The 18,948-nt window shown below is 40.8% G+C and overlaps 1 protein-coding gene across 2 annotated transcripts in view; it reads left to right on the forward strand.

Moving 5' to 3' along the window:
- LOC126162884 (uncharacterized) overlaps positions 1–18,948 on the forward strand; it is a 248,543-nt gene that overhangs the window by 110,142 nt on the left and 119,453 nt on the right. Inside the window, exon 1 of one of the 2 annotated variants that reach the window (XM_049919684.1) lies at positions 17–155. The exons of the other annotated variant lie outside the window; for it this stretch is intronic. The gene's annotated coding sequence lies outside the window, so the exon portion shown is untranslated. Of the gene's footprint in view, positions 1–16; positions 156–18,948 lie in introns of those variants that run through there. 2 annotated transcript variants of the gene reach the window in all.

Here is an 18,948-nt window from a genome sequence, read left to right on the forward strand (position 1 = left end):
GCGACGCCTCGCCGCTCACACACGACATCCGCACGGCCGCGCAAGTATCTCGTGCCGCCCGCACTCACCGTGTTATTGCACTACCGTGTTTGTGCCACTCATCGCTTGGATATACCTTAATTTTTGGGCATCACTGAAGCACAACAGGCATACTAGTTAGTCACTTATTTACTCACGAAGCGCTTCTAGTACTGCTGCTGCCAAGTCTACAATCCGCAATGCACCTTTAAATGTATGGCTGAGGGTACTTTACCAACGTAACTTCCCCGTTTCTTGTTCTTGATAAGCCTACGTGGGAGCTAGAATCTCTCTAACCCTTGAGCTCTACATCTACATCCACCTTTATACTCCGCAAGGCACCCAACGGTGTGTAGCGGAGGACACTTTACGTGCCACTGTCATTTCCTCTATTCTACTGAAGAAGTGCCGACAGCTCTTAAAGTATGTATTTTAGAGCCCGTATGTACTGATCTTTTTTCTTGTTTTAGTACGTACTATCTTCTCCCAATTTATGGAAAGCAAAGGGCATGCAGTAGAAGAGATCCACTGTCAGAGGTTTCACAACGTTTTTCGCTTACAACTTTCGACTTGGTCGTTTCCGGATCAGGGTTCTCCTTTTGTCAAAAGTTCGATAATATGGGGTATCAGGTAAATTTGTGAGTGGATTGAGGACTTTTTGACAGGGAGAACGCAGCGTGTCTCAGATGGAGCGTCATTGTCAGATGTGGAAGTAACTTCAGGTATGCCCCAGGGAAATGCTTTGGGATCCTTGCTGTTCACGGTGTGTATTAATGACCTAGAAGACAATATTAATATTAACCACAGACTTTTTACAGATGCTACCGTTATCTATGATGAAGTTTTGTCTGAAAGAAGGTCCTTAAATATTCAGTCACATCTTGATATGACTTCAAAGTGGCGCATAGATTGGCACCTTGCTTTAAATGGTAAGAAATGTAAAACTGTGCACTTCACAAAACGAAAAAGAGTAGTATCCTATGGGTACAATATATCAATGAGTCACAGTTGGAATCGACCAGCTCACACAAATACTTGGGGCCGGCCGCGCTGGTCTAGCGGTTCTAGGCGCTCAGTCCGGAACCGCGCGACTGCTACGGTCGCAGGTTCGAATCCTGCCTCGGGCATGGATGTGTGTGATGTCCTAAGGTTAGTTAGGTTTAAGTAGTTCTAAGTTATAGGGGACTGATGACCACAGATGTTAAGCCCATAGTGCTCAGAGCCATTTGAACAAATACTTGGGTGTAACACTTCCCTTTTTCAGTCGCGTATGGTTCGCGGGAAGAACGACTGCTGGAAAGCCTCCGTGCGGGCTCGAATCTCTCTAATTTTACATTCGTGATCTCCTCGGGAGGTATAAGTAGGGGGAAGCAATATACTGGATACCTCATCCAGAATCGCACCCTCTCGAAACCTGGACAGCAAGCTACACCGCGATGCAGAGCGCCTCTCTTGCAGAGTCTGCCACTTGAGTTTGCTAAACATCTCCGTAACGCTATCACGCTTACCAAATAACCCTGTGACGAAATGCGCCGCTCTTCTTTGGATCTTCTCTATTTCCTCTGTCAACCCGACCTGGTACGGATCCCACACTGATGAGCAATACTCAAGTATAGGTCGAACTAGTGTTTTGTAAGCCACCTCCTTTGTTGATGGACTACATTTTCTAAGGACTCTCCCAATGAATCTCAACCTGGCACCCGCCTTACCAACAACTAATTTTATATGATCATTCCACTTCAAATCGTTCCGTACGCATACTCCCAGATGTTTTACAGAAGTAACTGCTACCAGTGTTTGTTCCGCTCTCACATAATCCTACAATAAAGGATCCTTTTTTCTATATATTCGCAACACCTTTCATTTGTGTATGTTAAGGGTCAGTTGCCACTTCCTGTACCAAGTGCCTCTCCGCTGCAGATCTTCCTGCATTTCGCTGCAATTTTCTAATGCTGCAACTTCTCTGTATACTACAGCATCATCCGCGAAAAGCCGCATGGAACTTCCAACACTATCTACTAGGTCATTTATATATATTGTGAAAAGCAATGGTCCCAGAACACTGCCCTGTGGCACGCCAGAGGTTACTTTAACGTCTGTAGACGTCTCTCCATTGAGAACAACATGCTGTGTTCTGTTTGCTAGAAACTCTTCAATCCAGCCACACAGCTGGTCTGATATTCCGTAGGCTCTTACTTTGTTTATCAGGCGACAGTACCGAACTGTATCGAACGGCCTTCCGGAAGTCAAGGAAAATGGCATCTGCCTGGGAGCCTGTATCTAATATTTTCTGGGTCTCATGAACAAATAGAGCGAGTTGGGTCTCACACGATCGCTGTTTCCGGAATCCATGTTGATTTCTACAGAGTAGATTCTGGGTTTCCAGAAATGACATGATACGCGAGCAAAAAACATGTTTTAAAATTCTACAACAGATCGATGTCAGAGATATAGGCCTACAGTTTTGCGCCGGTTCACGGTCTTTTCGCGAAATATACGTAGGAGCTAGCAATAAATGTACTGACTCTTCTACAAACGTACGCTCTCGAAATTTTAATAGTAATTCACTCCCTGATCCACAACGCCTTTGGGAATATGGCTTTAGGTGAAGTTAGTTTACTTGCGCTATATTGGGTGATTCCTTGGTGATGTGACATAATTATAGGGTTAAAGCAGAAGAGTAAATGTACCAATTTCTATATCCACATTTACAACTATACTCTGCAAGCCATAGGATACGTTTCAATGTACCAGTTATTACGACTTCTTCCCGTTCCATTCACGCATGGAGCGACGGAAGGACGATTATGTGAATGTCTCTGCGCGTACTGTGATTTTTGTAATCTTGTCTTCACGATCCCTGTGGAAGCGATACGTAGGGGGTTGTAGTATATTCCTGGAGTCGCTATGTAAAGCCGGTTCTTGGAACTTTGTTAGCAGACATTCTCGGGTTAGTTTACGCCTGGCTTCAACAGTCTGCCCGTTCAGTTTCTTCAGCATCTCGGTAACACTCTCCCACGGGTCAAACAAACCTTTGACCATTTGTGCTGTCCTTCTCTATATATATTCAATATCCTCTGTTAGTCCTATTTGGTATGTGTCCCAAACACTTGAGCAATATTCCACAAGGTGTTGTACGAGTGATTTGTAAGCAATCTCTTTTGTATACTGCCTTTGTAGATCTTCCCCAGTATTCTACCAACGAACCGAATTCTACCACCTGCTCTACACACAACTGAGCCTGTGTGATCATTCCATTTCATATCCCTACAAAGCGTTACACCCAAGTATTTGTATGAGCTGGTCGATTCCAACTGTGACTCATTGATATATTGAAGTCATAGGATACTACGCTTTTTCATTTTGTGAAGTGCACAGATTTACATTTCTTACCATTTAAAGCAAGTTGCCAATCTATGTGCCACTTTCAAATCATATCGAGATGTGACTGAATATTTATGCACCTTCTTTCAGACAATACTTCATCATAGATAACGGCATCATCTGCAAAAAGTCTGAGGTTACTATTAATATTGTCCCCTAGGTCATTAATACACACTGTGAACAGCAAGGGTCCCAAAGCATTTCCCTGGGGCATACCTGAAGTTACTTCTACATCTGACGATGACTCTCCATCCGAGACATGCTGCGTTCTCCCTATCAAAAAGGTCCTCTATCCACTCACAAATTTACTTTATACCCCATATTATCGAACTTTTGACAAAAAGAGAACCCTCATCCGGAAACCAACAAGTCGAAAGCTATAAGCGAAAAACGTTCTGAAACCTCTGACAGTGGATCTCTTCTGCTGCGTGCTCTTTGCTTTCCATAATTTGGGAGAAGATAGTACGTACTGAAACAAGAAAAAAGACCCAGTACATATGGGCTCTAAAATACAAACTTTAAGAGCTGTGTGCACTTGTTCAGTGGAATAGAGCTGTTTCACAGTAGCAAGATGAACAAGTGCTCTTAGCTGTTAGGTATGCAGAGCCCATGTTTAATGAACATTTTTTCTTGTTTTGGTCCATGGTACTCCTCTCAAAATATGGAGAGCAATGGGCTTGTAGCTGAACGGGTCCAATGTCAGATATCGGAACAATTTTCGCTTATAACTTTATACTCGTTCGTTGTATGCGCGCGCAGGTTTCCGTTTACGGTTGTTCGTGCAATTTCAACTGGGAAAATCGCTCAGTAAACAGAGAAATAACAAAACAAAAATACGCTTATCCGTATACTAAAAATATTTTTATCCCGAGAGGTACGATGAAAATGAACTAACTCCATGTATTGACTGGAAGAGGTCTTCGTGTACATTGAAAAATTAAAACGTTTTCCTCTCAAGGAAAAGTTACGAAGTGATTCAAAAAATACACAAGGGTTGACGTGGTCAAGAATGTGGAAACGCAAAATTAGTTTTCAAAATTACCTTTATTTGTATAAATCGGACGTTGATAACATAATATGGCCGGTTTTGATTGTGCTATCAATCATCTTCAGGTCATAAAATATCATTACAGGGTGTAACTCGTCACATATTGTACAATCGATTACTGAAGCATTGAAAAGTTCTGATGACTCAGTACTTGATTGTACAACATGTGACTTGTTACACTCTTTAACTACATTTTATGATCTGAAGATGGTTGCTAGCACTGTCGATTGCGTCATATTACTTTATAAACTCGTGACTAGAAAAATAATGATTGTACTGAATAAAAAAATTAAATGAATTCCATGTGTAATGTTACTCTTCAAATGAAAAATTATCTGACCACTTTTTAAACATGATATGTTGTCATTGTTGACCTAGGTGGAGATCCAGTTTTGTGTATGTCAAAGCTACCTCCCTGAATACGTGCACTTTATTTGCAATACTTAGTTGTTTCTTTTAAATACACAGTTCTGTAACAATGGCGTGTCAGAGTGTAACCCTAAACAACCAGAAGTCTAGAATTCTGTGAATAAATACTAATATGCTTGTAATTGGGTAACTATACTTAGATTATTCTAATTTTATACTGAAACGAAGATGGAAGTTAGTATGCAAAAACTTGCTCATTAGAACGCACTTGCCACCAACCTAATGTACAAATGTAAAGCCTCAAACACTTGAAATGACAATCAATTCACTTAACGTATCCTACTTATCGCGTTCCGTTATTAACAAGGGTTAATAAGAGAAACATTAATTCATAATGAGGTGTAATCTTTAAATAAAACTTTAAAACAGACGCGGACTGTACCCACAGCCTTTCAGTAAATAACGAAATTAGAGTACAGTTTAACTCAGCGACGAGGTCATTAGAGACAGACTTCAAACTTAAATAGAAAAAGGAAAGTCGGCCTTCTTTCTCTAAAGGAACCACCTCGGTATATGCATCATGTGGATCACAGAAACCAGGATAAATCTAAGCCAGGATTGCTATCCCAAGATTTGAACCTGCTTCTTCCTACTGCGAGTCCTGGGTGTTCACTGTGCCACAATCTCGCTCGATGTGCTTCATTGATCAAAATATATGTTATAATTGCAGCTTTTAATTAGCATATGATTTTAGCCAAGACGTTGGTGCAAACTCCGGTGACCAGGAGAGTAGGCTCCCATTTGTGGTCAAACACCGGTGTTCGAATACCGCAAAGTCTAATAACAACCCACTACCATGTGGTAGTGATCTTGGTTACAGAAGCTATTTATTTATTGGTATTTATCCACAATCTCGATTAACTCCAATCGTATTCACAGCTTTTACGAGGGGTGGCCAGAAAGTAAATTCCTATCGATCGTGTTGTGGAAACCGCAGTAAAGGTCCATTGAAGCTTTGCATATATGTGCTGGGCAGTGTCTCTAGTATGTCTGCTGATCGTGTCACGTCGCTCCTTTCAGTTCTGCAAGCACAATGAGCATGTAGATGCCTAGAAACTAGTGCCTCTCGCCAAGTATGAGGGCCTGCTGAGAGACTTCGCCTGATGTCATGCAGCCCACGCAACATAACTGCCATGCATTCCCTTCTTCATGACAGTTCTCGACCGCACACTGCAGGGCAATGAAGACACTCCTGCAGCGTTTTCAATGGGAGGTGTTTGATAACCCACTATGCCCCCTTTGATTTTCATCTCTGCTCGCATGAACCACTGGCTTTGAAGACAACACTTTGGCACAGACACCGAGTTCCAGACCAGTGTGGAGAAGTGGCGGAATGCGCAGGCAGCTGCTTTCTATGACGAGGGTACTGGAAAGTTGATGCGGTGCTTCGGCAAATGTCTGAGTAGGAGTGGCGACTATGTGAAGAAGTAGCTGGAAGGTGTAGCTAACTGTTGCAACTAAAACATTTTTTATTTTCACTGTGGTTTCCATTCCACGAGCGATCGGAACTTACTCTCTGAACAATCCCTGTACTACATACGGACATTTGGTACTGTCGATTTAGATCTACATTTACGTCCATGTAACACTCTCGTGAGGTGCATGGTAGAGGGTACTTGCCATTTTACCCCAATGATTGCTTAAAACGCTCAGTGTACTCTGTAATTAGTCTAATGTTGTCTTCGCGACCCCTACAGGAGCTATACATAGGGGGCTTGCAGTATTTTCCTAGATTCTTCGGTTGATGACAGTCCTTGAAAATCTGAAAGTATGCTTTCACGGTATAGTTGGAGTATATCTTCCAGCGTTAATCAGTTCCCGTTTTTCGGCGTCTACCTGGCAAACAAACCTATGACCATGCGTGATTCCTCTCTTCGTATACGTCCAATATCCCCTGTTATTCTTATTTGGTTTGCATTCCACGCAGTTGAGCAATATTCAAGGATGGGACGGATGCATATTATGTAAGCAATTTTCTTTGTAGACTGACTGCATTTTCAAAGTATCCCAGCAATGATTCGTAGTTTGCCACCTGCTTTGCCTACGACTAAGTCAATGTAATCATTCTATTTCATATCCACACAAACTATTACATCCGGTATTTGTATGAATCGACTGATTCTAACTGTGTTTCACTGAAATATTTTTGCGTTTTTCTAGCGCACAAATTTACATTTCTAAACATTTAAAGCACGTTGCCGATGTTTGTACAGCTTTGAAGTCTTTTCAAGACGTGACTATCATTTGCGCCGGTTTTTCCGACAGTATTTCGTTAGTAATCCTCCCGGCGATTCACCACTTTGACTTCGTCATTTCTGTCCGGGAAAAATAGGCTGTGTAATGCTACTATTTTTTACACCAGCATCACTTGTACCAATAAAAATGCTACACTGCATATGCATTTAACACAGTTATGCACACGACGCAGTAACCATCTGTTCCATCAGTTCTTGAGCAGAGGCTCGGGACATCATTATTTCTATTTCCAACATTTTAGTTGATCTTCCAATGTAAAAAAATAATAATAATAATAATTATTATTATTATAGAATGGTTCAAATGGCTCTGAGCACTATGGGACTTAACATCTGAGATCATCAGTCCCCTAGAACGTAGAACTACTTAAACCTAACTAACCTAAGGACATCACACACATCCATGCCCGAGGCAGGATTCGAACCTGCGACCGTAGCGGTCGCGCGGTTCCAGGCTAAAGCGCCTAGAACCGCTCAGCCACACCGGCCGGCGATCTTCCACTGTCAAGGTAAGTCGATATCAATGGCTGAAACGATATCATACGAATTACTCAAGGAAGAACTAATTATAGTTCAAAGAAAGGAACAAAGAAAAGTTAGACATGTCAACGATAACGACTTCTACACAGGTAGTGCAGCAAGATGTAGTTACCGGTCCTTTTGTTGTCATGAAACCGTACCGACATCAAGTAAAGCAGGAGAAAACTGAACTCCAGCCTCGCTTCCGCAAATACGAGTCGAGTGCCTTAACCAGTGTGGCGCATCGCCGAGACTAATCATAGTTGGCGCGTATTGTTTGAACGTGCGACGCACAGCCTGTACCGACGACCGATAACGAAGTGCGATTTCGTACATCACTTCTTGAGCGTTGTTGTTTGATAAAAAATACGTTTAACAATGAGCACGTATTATACCTATTCCAGATAATATTATAGTATTCTTTTAAAAGTCTTGTTTAGGAATCGGATTTCTTACTAGAAAAAGTACCGTACATAGTTATCAAACTTTTGGCAAAAATGGTACTTGTGTTTTCCGTAAACAGTGTGAAATAGATAAATAGATACAGTTACGAGAAGACACACTTGTTCCGTAAGTGCAAATGAGCAACACAAGCATGACTACAGCTGACGGAAAACTGACAAACACGCAGGAGACACTAACTCATACACACACACACACACACACACACACACACACACACAGAGACACCGTATGATGATCCTGAATAGCCGAACCTATTTACTAAGGTTTACTTTCTTTATGCGAGTTGATACTTTTGCTACTTTATGCACTTCGTAAGATTACTTTCATGAGCATGATACTAGTTACAAAACATAAACTCTCTTCACACTTGAGTAACACAAAGACGGCTTAGCCAGGCACTTTGATAGACTGCTGAATCGCCTTCAACGGTGTCACATGTTCTTGGTCCAAGAAACACTCGAGGGAATTTTAAATGCTTTGATCAAGGAAAGTGGAGTATAGCCTAGTGATAAGGAACTGTTCAGCACTTCCAAGTATTTTCGAAATCTAGAAAATGAAAATTTTATTCATCACCGGGATTTCATGTTCTTTTAATGATCGGCGGGTGGATGAAAACTGGATTGTTCAGACTAATGTAGGTGCACTGATTACTGGCGTTACAAATTTATGTTGTATAAGAACTCCTAGATGGGCTCAAAGAAACATTACTGAACAATGGGAACGTCAGCTGTGTGGTTTAAAAACTTGTAGCTCCCCTGTTGCAAACTATTTCTGTCTTTTCGCATCAGAATATGTGTTATCAATCAGTTTTGTCCTGTCTATCATTTTTATAAGTCTCTTTATCTGTGATAATCGACTTTGGGCGCCCACAGAAATTTTCCCAAGAGATTCTGAAATTGCCAGTTTTGATGTTCCATGTGCTTGAAAACGTGTCGAGCCCCAAAACCTAAATTTTACAATAAGCACAAAAAAACTTTGTTTCTCGGCCGACTGGTGCTTATCTTCTAAGTGTTTTAAGGTGAATAACTCTGATAGCTAAACGATTAGAATATTTCAATTTCATATGCAGTATTCATATTTTCTGGTTCATGATCTGAAACTATATCCTCTTATAATTAAATCCACTGTATTCAAAAGGCTATGAAATAGAAATCGAAAATATTCACAGCACATATTCATATTCACATAATTTCACCCTGAAACTGAAAATTAGATATCAGAACGATTGAGACTTGAAATAAAAATAACACTAATAGTATTAGTTAATATCCCGTCCCTCAGATCACATGACGTCGATGTCATCGTGCTCCCAGCTCTAGCAAGAGATACAAATGAATTTTCCGTGTCGCTGTTAAGTTGCACAGCTGTTATAAACATATCCTGTGCCCCAATTTCCTGAACAGAGGCCTTAAATTCAGACGTGAACATCTCAAACTTACGTCACAACGTATCTCCCTACCTCTGTCTAGCTACGCACACACACACACACACACACACTACCTCTTTTGTATTCTTTTCTGACACGTCTGGCTATACAAATGACCCAGAGCTAAACACGTATTCTTCTAAAACACCTTCGCGCGTTCCTTGATATGGAACATCCCCTGATACAAAGCACAAGACACGTGATATCACAGTCCTAACATACCTAGTGATACGTAGAAAACAGGTGCCTGTTGTTAGTCTCTCATGCATGACGAAGTTTTCAGTGTTCAGTTCTACTTTTGGTTAGTTGGTATGTCACCATGCTCCTTGCACAACAAAACTGTAAACTAGGCTTTTGATATTATCGTAATTCGTGGCAGTGTGCCTCGATTTAAGCTCTAGAAGGAAGAAAGATTACAAGTTAACGACAATCAACAACGTGGCGCTAATTAGAGACGAAATACAGGTCGGATTGGGGATGTTTGGGTAATCGACCATGCCCTTTCATAAGAACCATTGCGCCTTTCTAGTTACGCTGAATCAAGGCTCACATTCAGTTCATAATACTAATTGTCTGCAAATTGGCGGCAGAATCCATGATTGTCGAGAGTGCCTAATTTGTTTATGATTGGGCTCATTGTTGTAACTAGTTGATTAAATTATTTCGAAAATATAATAAGAACAGTGCCAAATATTTGGTGAAGTCCGGAACAGTACTGTGTGACAGCGTAGTCCTTAACATGAGAACAAGACATTTATATTGTAAATCACCTGTGATAGTTGCAGACAAGGAATCTACTAATTTTCGGTAGATGGCAGCTGCAGCAACATAGATAACACGTTATGAACCTGACTTAAGATACTCAAAGGTATTCTGGTCTCCTGAAGATGGGATTAGGGACGAAGGTGTTGTAAGATATGAAAATATAAAGCGACACACAAGAAATCTGCTGCTTAAGGTGTCGGGATATCACTCTAACTAACCGTATTCCGCAGTTACACTCAAATTCTCCTTCTCAGAACACTATGCAACAATCTGTAATGCTATTTGGTTGTCTTTCACAGTAAGTATTTGGCTCAAAATAACAGTTTTTGATTTAGAATGTCGAACGGTGACGACGCGAAAATCATAACAAACGTACGACGGTCATCCAAAGAGAGAATTACGACACGCAAAAATAAAAACATCGCGTGTGTTACATCATCAATGGTGCTTTCGTACACGTAAGTATGTATCTTCCAGTGCTTGAATACAGAAACGTCTCCATTGTTGGAAAGTCACACACTTACCATAGCGTGGGATCGCTTTTTGTATTGCCTCTTCAGCCAAATTTAATGCTTGTTACGATAACGATTTTATGCCGCATTGCTCGTAAAATGTCTGTAAACGCGCAATTTTTGTCGCTGTGAAGCGTTTGTTCCCTCCACTCTCAGCAAGAAACATTTCCAGGGTGCCCGTCAGTTTTCCTCTTCATCACAAACTTGGTCATATACTGAACTGAATATGTGATCTTCTGAACACAACATACAAAACATTCGTTCACATCCCGCCCCTTTCCTGTAAATGTCACCAATTTTCGACGAACGTCTGAAGCGCGGTGTACTTTGACACAGCTCCCGAAACCCCCACGTAAACGTAGAACGTGTAACACACAGAACAAAAAATTCATACAATCGGTCTTCTACTGAAGGTAGCACGAGATGTTGGCTCTGCCTTGCAATTTTAATTAGTTACCTTGTATTTACATGATTTCCCCCCCTGACGAAGTAACGCTAACTGCTACCAGACGTTATAGATGATGTAAACTTAGATCTGATTATTGTAAATGTAAGGTTCCTAATCTAAATCTACAGCATTCTCCGAAAGCCAACTAATGGTGTGTGGCGGAGGGTACTTTCGGTACCTCTAATCCTGTTCCACTCGCGAAAAGTGTGTGGGAAGAATGATTGTCGGTAAGCCTCTGTATTGGCTCTAATTTCTCGAATTTTCTCCTCGTGGTCAATATGCGAGATGTATGTAGGGGCAAGTATTATGTTGTCTGAATTCTCCTGCAAAGTGCTGTCCATAAATTTCAATAGTAAATCCCTCCGTGATGCACAACGTCTCTCTTGTAACGTCTGCCAGTGGAGTTCGTTTTCACTTCAGCATCTCCGTAACGCTCTCTCGCCAGCTAAACGATCCCGTGGCGAATCGCGCCGCTCTTCGTTGGATCTCTCTGTAAATCAGAACCTGTAAGAGGTTTCCACCCAGCATATGCATAAATTATGAAGAAGAGCAGATAGAAGAGGTTGACAGTCTTAAATTCCTGGGATTACAACTTGATAATGAATTCAGTTGGGAGGAGCACACCACAGAACTGCAGAAACGCCTTAACAAATCTGTATTCGCAATTCGAATGTTAGCAGACATAGGCGACATAAAAATGAAAAAGCTTGCATACTTTGCCTACTTTCATTCCATAATGTCATATGGTATAATAATTTCGGGTAACTCTTCAAGTCAAACAAAAGTTTTCAGAGTCTAGAAGCGTGTAATACGTATTATTTGTGGAGTAAATTCACGGACATCCTGTAGAAACCTCTTGATAGAACTGGGTATACTAACTACTGCCTCTCAGTATATTTACTCCTTAATGAAATTTGTCCTAAATAATATATCTCTTTTTCCAACAGACAGCTCAGTTCATACATACAATGCCAAGAACAAAAATGATCTGCACAAGGACTTAAAAGCACTTACTTTAGTTCAAAAAGGGGTCCACTACTCAGGAACACTCATCTTCAATAATTTGCCAGCAAACATAAAAAATTTAGTTCCAAATAAAGATCAGTTTAAAAGGAGCCTGAAAGACTTACTAGTGGCCAACTCCTTCTACTCCACTGACGAATTTTTTAATAGAAACAAATGATGTATTGTATACATTCATACTATTAGTATTGTTATTTCAGCTTTAAAAAAGTATTGACATGTTCTACATCAACGAGGATCTCCTCAGCACGGATCTATGGAACGAAAAACTAATCTAATGTAATCTAACCTAACCTCTATCTCCTCTATCAGCCCTACCTGATAGGGATCCCAGACAGATGAACAATACTCAAGAATCGGGCGAACAAGCGCTTTATAAGCCACTTCCTTCGTGGATGAGTTACATTTCCCTAAGATTCTTCCGATGAATCTGAGTCTTGTGTCTGCTTTTCCCACTATCTGTTTTATATGGTCATTCTACTTAAGGTCACTCTGGGTAGTTACACCTAGATATTTTACAGCAGACGCTGTCTCCAGCTGTTTGTCATCAATAGTGTAGCTGTGCAGTAGTGGATTTCTTTTCCTACGTTTGCGCAAAATGTTACATTTATTTACGTTCAGCGTCAACTGAAAGAGTCTGCACCATTTATCAGTTCTCTGCAGGTCGTTCTGCAATTCCTTACTAGCTTCTGGCGTTTCTACTTTAGTATAAACAACTGCATCATCTGCGAATAGCCCTAAAGAGCATCCGACGCTTTCTACTAGATCATTTATATATATATTGTGAACAGCAACGGCCCTATCACATTTCCCTGTGGTACTCCGGATATTACATTTACATATGACGATTTAGTTCCGTTAAGGGGGGTAGGACGTGAAACGGGCCGACTTGGAGCAGGAGTGGCACCACAGGACATTTAACTTTACACTGTCTATACTTTTACAAACAAATTCATAAAACTTTGTTAGCATGGCCAGGAAGAATTCAGGATTCACACTCATAGCAGAGGAAATTCAAAAATATAACAAAACAATTTTTTTACATGTGAAATTTCATCATTTTTTCACTTGGTATTGGTTGCATTTGTTGATGTAGGTACACTTCTCTTCATAAGTAAGAGAGATTCTTCGATGAATTTTGCACAGCATACAAACCATACTTACAGGTGTATGAAACTCTAGAATTTCCCAAATCTGTTAAAAACTGTGGTAAAAATTGAGATAATTAACTATAAAATTCGAGTTTTCTCTGTTTAAAACGTAACAGTCTATTGATTTTTCCATAGATTAAATAAATTCTAGAGTTTCATACGCCTGTAAGTAAGGTTTGTAAGCTGTGCAAAATTCATCGAAGAATCTCTTACTTATGAAGAAAAGTGTACCTATAGAAACAAATACAGCCAACAGTAAGTGAAAAAAATCATAAAATTTCACATTTAAAAAATAAATTTTTTTCGTGTTTTTGAACTTCCACTGCTATGAGTGTGAATCCTAAATCCTTCCTGGTCATGCTGACTAATTTTTATGAATTAATTTGTAAAATTATAGACAGTGCAAATTAAAATGTCCTGTGGTGCCTCTCCTTCTCGAAGTCGGCCCGTTTGACGTCCTACCCCCCTTAAGAGCGACTGTTTGAGTTCCGTCTGCAAGAAAGTCTTGAATCCAATCGCAGGTCTGCTCCGATACTCCGTAAGCTCGTATTTTTTTCATTAAACGGCAGTGTGGGACGGTATCAAATGCCTTACAGAAGTCAAGGAACACGGCATCAGCCTGAGCGCCGTTGTCCACTGCGCTGTGGGTTCCATGTAGGAACAGAGAGTTTCGCAGGATCCCTGTTTGCGGAATAATCCTGAATAGCAGTCGAACAATAAATAATTTATACACAGCTTAAAGGTGTTGTTTAAAATAGCGTCAGTTATTAAGTATTGTTTGTCCACGATAAGTTGATAATTGGCGCGGTGGCTGTCGGGAACAGCCGTGCCCCCCGCATTACGGCTGCCGAAGGGAGAATAACGGTGAGGGGAAGGCAGCATCGTGCTGCCAACACGACCCGCGTTTTGCGCTTAACACAAAATCGGAGGCGGTGCTCGCGGAAATATTGCCCACTTAAGTGACACTTCCGTCGGAACGGAAATCACCTAATTTGTTGTGTGCTGTCCTTAGGTTAGTTAGGTTTAAGTAGTTCTAAGTTCTAGGGGACTGATGACCATAGATGTTAAGTCCCATAGTGCTCAGAGCCATTTGAACCTAATTGGTTGACATATTCATACTCGTGAATCTTACCTACAACGTATGTATTATTCATAAATCGCAAATAATGAAAAATGAAAGTAGATGAATAGCTTACGACGCTATGAATCTAAAGTCAAAAACCGATTTTTGGAATCTATTTACACATTGCATTTATTAAACACAGCACAGCAGTAATATTTACAAAGTGTAATTAACTCTGCCTGAAAGTATTGTTTAACACTTCTACTTAATTATTATCTACTCGTCGGTAAGGTAATCCTCAAAACTTCGAAGACAGGTGAACTGACTTATCAAAAGTGCATGTCGTCTGATGTTATCTAGAATCATAAGTAGAAGGTTAAAACGAAAGTTTTCTCCATATAACTGAAATATTCGTAGATTGCCTGGATCATCATGAAGTGTGTGGTATACAGTGAAAGTGATCGATTCCAGTTTTTAAACATTTATTCTTCCGTTCGTAACAGCTGATCAAATCCATCATGACACATTGCAAAGAGGCCGAGTTGTACAGTATGTCTTCGTAAAACAACTGACTGTTCACAAATCAAGAAACATACTTTTTCACAACTTTATATCTTAGTGAAATAATATTCAAGTAACTAGCACACTTCGAGATATGAGCTCAAACTTCCCGTCCCAGCAGCCTCGCTGCTTCCCAATTTATATATTCTAAATAATGGATGGTCACTTGGACCATTATTACTTATTAATGACAACATATTTTAATCGTATTTACAATTAAAAGTTCCAAAGCTAAGATGTTCTGACTACACAGAATAATACGTTTAAAATTACAGAATTGAATAACATGTGAAATTTATAATGTAAAAATGTTTTTAAATGTGAAAATTCCATTTAAATATGAGTACAATAATGAACTCCACAAAATTAATTAATACACGCTAATTACACAACGACTCACATTCCTAACAATAATTGAAACTAAGAAGATAAAACGAAACAGGTTTTGATTGACAGAATTTGTAACAGATGCCTAGAATTTTATAATTAGGCGTGTATCTGGTTACAACAATACGAGTTTAATCAGTAAAGTCATTAAGACGGAATGTTCTTTACAGCTTTCATCTTAAATTTACGTTTTACAATGTGTGCCTTCATTTGCAAGCGACAGAATAACTTCTTGAATGAGTAAACTACACTTGTAAAAGTCCAATTATTTGAATCGTTACAGTTGGTGATTAATACCGTATATTTTATCCCTACCATTTTCATTAATTCAAGTCTTTCGCATTACTACAATGAGTGTCACAGTTTGTTAAAATACATCGTCGTTTGTTTTGTTTTGTAATAGTGTCTGCTAATTAGTCTCCAATTTAGTGTCATTTTTATGATATTCACGAATCACCACAATACCAATCATTTTAAAGTGAGGTATTGTACTACACGATGTCAGGGAATCGAAGTTTTCATTAAGTCTTTGTATATTAGGTATATTACAACTGTCAAAATGATGTTCACTGCAGATCACTGTCATTTGTGTTTGATTCAAGATCATCATCATCATCACCATTATCATCATAACTTGAGTGCGTGATATTGATGATAACTTAATCGATGACCATTGCCATTATTCCATCTCATGCCCAATACTCTTGCTCCAGCTGCTGAACTTATCTGCCAGTCCTGTGCAGTAACTGAAAGGAAAGCACTATTAACAAGATTCTGTAAGCTTTCCTTGGGCTTGTCGCAAGTGACATTGTTCTCCCTGAAATCTTGTTTTATTTCGGCCCATGCCAATTCTATAGGATTTATATCGCAGTAGTAGGGCGGGAAACGGACTGTTTTGTGACTTCTGATCTCAGCGATTTTATCCACAACACATACTTTCACGGCTCGTTTGTCTTCGTTTGTAGACAACAGTTAAGTCTTCCTCATTGAGTCGTTGCAGTTTACTTGCCTGTCTCGCAACCACTCCAACATCGTGATCCTGGAATCATATTTATTCGGCATTCTGACGAACTTCCTGTTGTGGTATGGCGTATTACCGTACAATCACAGAATTGGATGCGATATAGGAACTACCGTACCTGCAACCCCCCCCCCCCCCCCCCTCTCCGTCGACATCCCGTAATTTCGTCAGTTTCAAGAAATTCCAGGTTCGAGCCCCTGTCTGGCACTCAGTTTTAATTTGCCATGAAGTTTCAAATCAGCGCACACTCCGCTGTATGGTGAAAATTCTTCTAGTTTCTTACATCTTGCTCCAAGTACTTGCCAAATTACACGATATTAGGCAGGTGTACCACTTTCTTTGACTCTTCAGTGTATTATGCTTACTTATTTATTATTTATATGTGTCATAGTGTATAAGTATGTCCAAGGATGTACATAAACTGTCAAAACTTTTCTGGCCTATAGAATTCATTTTAAATAAGTAGCCCCCTCTGCTGTAGGGGGAAAAGAAGAGAACTAGCGGAAAAATAATCCTGTGGCAGCACAAAATATGCGAATGTGATCCTCTTTAAAAGACTTTGACAGAAAATTGAGGAGCCACCTGCCTCAATCCTCATTCCGCCTACCTCACCAAAAATTTTGGCACCTGAACATTTTTGCATTTCTTTGCGCTGAAAGGGAGTAGCAGAGACAGTGACCGTGGAACAGTGAGCAGACAGTGATGATGGGAGAGAGAACGTGGTAGTGAAAGAGTGAGAGAGATGACTGAAGACAATCATAGTAGGAGCCAAAGAGAGAGTGGAGATCCTGAAGCTTAGTTAGAAACGGTGGCTGTAAAAAAAAAAAAAAAAAAAAAAAAAAAAAAAAAAAAAAAAAAAAAAAAAAAACGAGAGATTGGTGTAGATAGAAACAGTGGGAGCGAAAGAGAGAGGAGACATTCGAAATGAAAAATAGCAGTCTCTGGAGGACTGGACGCTTCCACACCGACGAACTTTAACGCGTAGGTGGTGGGCAGGGCCCATTCTGGACGGAGGTTTTAAAGACTGGGTATAGGGGAAAAATCAGTTGGACCACCAGAAATTTTGAGTTGTGGTATGGTAGAAACAGTGGCAGTGGGAAAGAAGGACAAAAGGAGACAGTGTAAGTAAGAGAGCAGACAGCGGCAGTGGGACATACTGTACATCAATGGAAGAAAACAGGAGACAGTGGGAGAGAGAAATACGTACAGTGATCAGCCAGAGCATAATGATCGCCCACCGAACAGCACGGATAACTGAAGCGACGTTTAGTGTCATGGAAGCAATGTGGCATTCGTAGGTCACTGGAGGGAGTTGGTACCACATCTGCACTCACAATTCACTTTATTCCCGTAAGTTCCGGGGAGGGAGCTGACGAGTTCTGACGCAACATTCAATCACGTCCATGGATCGGGTTCAGATTTGGCGAGCTGAGGGAACGGCACATCAATTGGATCTCACTCCTTCACACTCCTTGCCTCGTGACATAGCGCATTGTCTTGCTGAAAAATGCCACTCCCGTCGAGAAACACGATCGTCATGAAGGGGTGTACGTGAAATGCAACCAGTGTACGATATTCCTTGGCCGTCATGGTGCCTTGCAGGAGCTCCACTAGACCCATGGACGGCCACATGAATGTTCCGCAGAGCATAATGGAATCACCATCAGCTTCTCTCTGTCCCGCAGTACAGGTGCAAGGAGTACAGGTTCGCGCCCTCCAATCGGCATGATGAAGATTCAGCAGACCATGCAATGCTCTGCCACTGCGCCAACACCTAGTGCTGATGGTCACGTGCCTATTTCAGTCGTAGTTGTCAATGTCGTGGTGTTAACATTGGCATATGCATGGGTCATCGGCCGAGGAGGCCCATTCTAAGGAGTGTTCGATGCACTGTGTATTTAGACACATTTGTGCTATACCCGGCATTACAGCCTGAAGTTACACTACTGGCCGTTAAAATTGCTACACCACGAAGATGACGTGCTACAGACGCGAAATTTAACCGACAGGAAGAAGATGCTGCGATATGAAAGTGATTAGCTTTTCAGAGCATTCACACAAGGTTGGCGCCGGTGGCGACACCTACAACGTGCTGACATCAGGAAAGTTTCCAACCGATTTCTCATACACAAACAGCATTTGACCGGCGTTGCCTGGTGAAACGTGAAAGGTGGCTACACTGAGCCACAGCGCCAAAGATCGCGCCAGAGAGTATTGTTCCGCCGCCTCCACTGGCAGTGATTATTGAAAAGTAACGGCAGGCAGTGCTTGCCGAGAAGTTGTGGTGGACACTGCTTGTCGTGAAGTCAGAGTGAGATGTGGTAGTGGAGAGTGTTGTTCCATGTTTTATGCAGTGGTTTGATGGGAGAGATAGCAGATGTTGTTCTAATGGAGATATTGTAATGGTCAGAGTGCATTTCGTCAATATATATGGAGGTAACAAACTCTTTTTTCTTTTATTCTTTCAGTGTCC

The sequence above is a fragment of the Schistocerca cancellata genome, chromosome 2 (assembly GCF_023864275.1).
Source record: "Schistocerca cancellata isolate TAMUIC-IGC-003103 chromosome 2, iqSchCanc2.1, whole genome shotgun sequence".
Taxonomy (NCBI): domain Eukaryota; kingdom Metazoa; phylum Arthropoda; class Insecta; order Orthoptera; family Acrididae; genus Schistocerca; species Schistocerca cancellata.